Source organism: Pinus tabuliformis, chromosome Q (genome assembly GCF_031772625.1).
Source record: "Pinus tabuliformis cultivar Carrire ecotype Pingquan chromosome Q, CPIR1, whole genome shotgun sequence".
Lineage (NCBI taxonomy): Eukaryota > Viridiplantae > Streptophyta > Pinopsida > Pinales > Pinaceae > Pinus > Pinus tabuliformis.
In genome coordinates this window covers 1,111,310,006-1,111,316,434 of record NC_142296.1, presented here as the reverse complement: position 1 = coordinate 1,111,316,434, position 6,429 = coordinate 1,111,310,006, and positions in this window count along the sequence as shown.

Sequence of the window (6,429 nt, the reverse complement as noted above, 5' to 3'; positions counted from 1 at the left end):
ATGACATGATCAAGCTAGTGATCGATAGCTCACATGATCTTATCTTCAGAGGCTTCCAATCTCCACACTAACTCTGAGGTCCACAATATTGGACCTTCAAGCCTCCAACTTCCCTGCTAATTTAGCGATCCACTTGTATAGCTCAACTGGGAATGAACAAAAGAAAAATTTATGGATCTTCTTGTACAAGGTACCCATCCAACCACTATTCTTTCATTAATTGCAAATTTTTTTTCTTATGCCGCAAATTCGTGGGTCTTTCAATCCAACCAATCTTCAATTTCCTTCTTAGATGGATTCCATTGATGCAACATCACACCTCTTTATGCAAATCCCAGTCCTAGCAATGGAACCATTTGTTGACTTAGTGGGTCCTGACCTAGGTTCAGAGTTAAGTTTTCAAAACAAATCCCTACACTATTGGAGCTTTCGGGATCAATCCGCGGAGCACAAACTGAAGTCTCACCCGAAGCAGTATGGGGGGATGCTGGAACCAAGTTTTTCCACTCAGATATGATTGTGATGTTGTTTTATGCCCTAAACCTACCTTCACACAGATCGATAAGCTCTTAAGGCATATCGATATAACTTCCTCTTACCAGCCTCTAGACCTTCGCAAAGGTCTACGAATTACTTTCGCGGACCCTAAATAGGAAAATCAACCACTTGCGTGCCTCTATAATTACCCTTAGTTCTATATTTACCCAAATCAACCTAAGTATCTGATATCTTTAACAGGTATTAACTTATTCTTCATGTAAATAGATATTAGTACTTGCATTCATATAACAATGTAAACCATTTAGAATTGTGCATCAATACAGTTTAAATCATAAGCCCATAATTCATTATAACATAAAAGTATTCATTCATAACAGAAGTAAATGGACAAAACATAGATATTTCCAGAATAATCTCTTTGCTGGTACTTCATATTTTCTTACAGACTCAAGACTACCCTGCACACTCAGCTGCAGGGTTCTGCGCTCAGCAACGGACTCTACTCTAGGCCTCTACGCACATAGTTGCATAACCTCTCTTCTACTCTAAGACTCTTTGCTCTTCACTTCTAATGGCCCATTACATCACATATCATCAACTATGAACTGCCTTAGACTCTCTAAGACTCTCCTTTTTATACACGCCCATGGTCTGTGGACCATGGGTAGGTTTATACATGCCAACACAACTTACATAAAAGAAGAGAAAATCCCTTTATGACACTTACTATCTATGTGCTTTGTGACCATAACTTACGAAGACTCTACACTTTACATCACAAAAACTTGGGCTTTCTGCCCAAAAACTTGGGCTTTTGCCCCAAAATTGACCAGAGGGGACCTTGTCCCAACACCGGATCAAGGGAATGATTCTCATTTTCTTTAAAATATCAAAAATACATAAGAGTTATCATTCACAATGTCTTAGCTCGTAAATGCCTCTTCGTTACAACAAAAAAATTCGAATCCTAATGAGGTTCTAGGACTTCTTATTTATACAACTAAATTTACCAACAAATTGATTAAATTTAGGGAGGCTTGGCTCCCAAGTCAATATCAACTGGTCTTCAACTATGACTAGCTTGGCTGTGAATGACTTTAATGGCTCAATTGCTTGTAACTCTTAGCTGATGAGATCTAGTGGAGGAATCTTCGAGTGAGTGAGGAGTTAAGGAGGGAGATCCAATGTCTTAAAATCCCTCTTGCTTGTCTACTTCAAGTTCCTACACTTTAATTAGCCTTAATTTGCTCCAAAACCGACAATTAATGCACATTATACCACAAGACATGACATCTCATCTTTACCCTTCTCACTAAGGAAAATATAACAAAACATGTAAGGAAATGTGAGAAAAGTTGATTTTAATAAGCTGGAGAGTGACATTAAGGTCCATATAATCATCGCATGACATATATCTAAAGCCCTACAAAAATTCCTCAAAAAAATGGTAGACCATCTTATGTATTACGGTGCCTGCATCAAAGAATCAACATAATACAAAAGAGGGAAACTAATGTGCTCCCCATCACTAGTATAGAGTGCAATGTTGGTCACTAATAATGAGAAACACCTAACCTCTTGTGTAGCAAAAGAAGAAATTCATAGGTGTCCACCATGCAACTGAAAATCTATTGGATAGACTACATGAGCCCTAACATATCTCTAAGAGTAGACAAGTTAACTCTCTGTTGCAACCCCATGGGGGATATCAAAGAAATTGGGAAATTCCTCTGCTCTCCTTGATAGGCTAGTGATAAAATATATGTCCTACTCAGAGGGTGTATACCACATCTTAGGACCGACATGGAAATCTTTCTAAAAGACACTCTACTAACATATCATATGTTCCAACAAGATAAAGTGTGCCTTGAGGGATGTATCATTCTCATAGTACTTAAGGAGGCCTACATTAATCAAGAGAACTTGGGTCACTACACTAATAGGGAGAGGGTATAAATCCATCTCCCTCTCTTGGGCCTCATGTGGCTGGAACACATTGTATTGGTCCGCCTTTTTCTCTTTCTCCTGTTTTTTCTATCTTTGTTGATACATCGATAACTCTGCTACATGATTCACATACAAAATAGATCATCCTCATACTTAAAACATAATATATATATATATATATATATAAAATGAAAAATGTATTTATAAATATGGAAACATAACTTTCAATTAAAAAGAAAAAGAAGAAATCCCCATTGCACCTAGAAAATAGTAATGCACTAGCTTTGGTGTGTAATCAAGCACAACAACACCAGAAACAATGCATATATACCTATGATGCACTGCTTTTGGTTTGCATACATACATTTTCATCATTGTGCATCTCGAGGAACTTATGCATCGTTGTGCACCTATAACCTTTTCGCATCGGTACGAAACGTTCAGGTTATCAAATGCACTAACCTATATTTTTTAATATTATGTGTGTGATGTGTTTGGTCAATATAAACACACCGGGCGTAACCTAAAAATTGTACGTACTAATGTACAATTTATAGCTTTGTTTGGTGTGTTGTTATTTATGAAACACACTGCTAAAACAATGGTGTGTTAGGTTCACGCACCAGACTGCGAGACACCCTATAAATTTACAGGGTGCACTACTATTGGTGCGAGATGAAGTTGTCAAATGCACCGTGTAAGAGAAAACAATTGAAAAATAGTCAATTTTTTGACCTATTTTGCAATTATAATCCTATAAAAAAATTAAATTAGAGAGAAACATAGACATTACCTAGACATTTGGTTGTTGAGGATGCATTGTTGACTTGTAATTGAGAAAAAAAATCACCATTGTTTAATAAAATTGGAAAGCCACACATTGAAAACGGTACAGAAGGATGTTCAGCAAGAGAAGAACTAACATTAGGGTGCTTGCATGAGGAAAGAGTGGCACCAATGAGTCAAATCTCTACAGCACTATAGATGGTAAAAATGAAATTTATGGCTAGCAGGTGTTTTTTATTTAACCCTACTTCAGTGTGTTATTATAACGACACTAGTACATAAAATATCTAAGAGCACCACTTCTTTTTTTTTAATTAAAAAACCTACAGTGACGCTCATGTTAAGACACTTCGGGGTGTTCAAATACATGTACTGCACTGGTGCTTTGTGGGACTATAGCACCATATTTAAAAAAAAAAAAAACATCTAGTGGTTTTCTTTCACATACGTACCGGGGTGTTTTAATACATGACAAACACTAGTGCTTCATAAGCAGATAGCACCGCATTTAAAAAAAAAAAAAAAACCCTATAGTGGTGCTCTTGTTAAGATGCACTAGGGTTTTTTAAATAATTAATTGCACGAGTGCTCGGTGGGAAGATAATACTACATTTTAAAAACCCCCTGGTGGTGCTCTTTATAAGACGAACTGGGGCATTTTAATACATAAACAACACCAGTGCTTCATTGGAATATAACACCACTTTTTTTTTTAAATTAAAAACCTATGGAAATGTTCATTCTACATATGAATCAGGGTGTTTTAATACAAGAAGGGCACCGGTGTTGCGGGTGGATATAGCACAATTTTATTTTTAAAATTTAACCTTTATCCAGTGTTATCAATTAGTGTAAGCATAGGTGCGTGGTATACCGTGTATGCATTGGGGCATTATAGTACTGGTTTAACACTGAGTGTCGTCATAGTGTAGCATGGGACTGGGAAAAAACATTTTTATGACCAATTTTTTTGTAATTTTAACTCTTTTTCAATGCTACTGAGTGGCATATGCACCGATTCTCTTTGTTATTTAGCACACAATTTTTTTATTTAAAAAAAAAACTGCCATGGTGCGCCATGTTCTATTAGGAAGTGTTACTTATATGTATAGTAAAGCACACATGAATTTGTATATTATAGATTCACTGTTAAAAAAATCCGCTAAAAAATTCGCCAGCCCAATGGTGGGCTCCAGTATTGTAGCAATAATGCTACAACTCCTGGAGCTTCCTTCTCTAATTTTATCAACCCGGTAGTTCATAACAAACTTGGAAGCGACGGTGCTGTATGCACAAGTACTAGCTCTTGTCGCAGCTGTCACTTGGTCAGCTGGCACAAGTCCGCTAGGGCTCAAGCCAACTTCTATATGTTCTCAGAAGAAGCTTTTTAAGTGATGAACGAAAGCTATCTCAAAGGAAATTAACCTATTTTGCAAGAATGAACTGAAAGCCAACAAAGCATGGAAACCCTAGTAAACCCTAATCTGACCAGCTTAATCCTTACGATGCAATGGTGGGAATGCAACTTCTAAAAATGATGCCATTACTTCTAGTGAGATGAGATGCATGAGTTTAAACTACTTTCATCTGAAGAGAACATGTTTTTGTATTTTTTCTCAAGTGGTTGGAGTTATGATGACTGTGCTTCTTACTGGGTCTTGACTGTGCAGGTGTAGTTCAAGGAGAGGAAGGCTTGGGAAAGGTTAGGAGGACTCTAAGAGGTTCCAGGGGATCCCTAAAATCATTCCACAGAAGTTCACAACGTTCAGGTGCCTGGCAACCGTGTTTGCAAATTTCTACAGGATGTCTGCAGGGGATCCTACAGGAAGCTCGGGATTTCTACAGGAAGTCTGCTACCTTCTACAGGATGTTTTGCAGTTGGAGTTTTGGGTGATGGAGGAGTGAATGAGCTGTATGGGTGGATAGGTAGGATGAGAGGGGAGCTTGTGATGGCCTATGGACAGAGAGATGATATGGGGAAGGGGTGTGTCAAGCTGGTTGGTCGATAGAAGGGTAGAGGCAAATGGAAGGCCGAAAAGATAAAACAACGTGGATAACAGAAGAGATGGTGGCCAAATGATCTAACTGGGAGGTAAGGGGATGGCTTAGGCACGACTGAGAAGGATAAGGACGTGATAGAGTGGTGTTGCACAGTGTAAATGGAACAAATCACCTCTGTCTTGCACAAAACTGAGAATTCATCAACCTATTCTAACTGTTGTATTAAAAACCAAAGAACAGCGATGTGAGTTGAGAGAGAGATCGTGCATGGTGCTGAAACAAAGAGTTATTGCTCAAGATCTAAATGCATGGACACTTCTACCAATGGAAATATGACTTTAAAGCTTGCATGAACATGTAAGACTCCGTTTTTTTGGTGGTTGGCACGGTCTACACTCCCAATCTCTAAACAGAGGTGGAAGTGAGTATACGATCAACCTTTTCTTGGAACTCTGATGAATTCTAATCCTCCTATTCTAATCTAAACTGCTGAAATCATTTTATCCATAAGACTAACCTACTTAATCACATCAAGAAATTCAAATCAGCAGACTGTGTTTTCCAAATGCATGTCAAGGCAAAGAAATGAAATGCTGAAAGGAAAGACAAGTAACAATACAAAGAAAGGAGGCCTATTGCTCTCAGGTTGGGCCCAAACCTGAGAGCTATAGCTCCTCTAAGAACTCAGAATTGAACTCAAATCTACCTGCCTTTTATTAAAAGATCATAATCACAAGTCTAACAACATGCCAAAAATGGCTTACAAAGAGCAAAACAGAGCTATAGCTCGTGATTCAAAATATGCAACAGAGGTTCAAAAGTCCCCATCGAAGGCTACAGCCTCAATATTTATACATTATGAGGGCCAAGCTGGCCTCCTAAATTAGTGGGGCTTGGCTTTCCAACTAAAAGTAAACTGTTGTTCCTGTAGAATCCGTTGGCTGCCTTCTAGCTCGGTGGTGATAGCTGTTGGAGCTCGGAGCTGGGGTGGAGATCACGAGGAAGGTCATTCAAGGCTGTGTACAACCTTCCTACAAACCCGCACCTTGGCTGTCTCCTTGCCTCCATCTGCGTGGTCTTTGCTCCATTTAATGTCAAAAAACCTGAAATAAACGTGTATTAGCCACATAGGCATAATGACTGCCCTCCTTCCTACAAATAACATGAATATACTAAGAAATGATGCATAAGTGA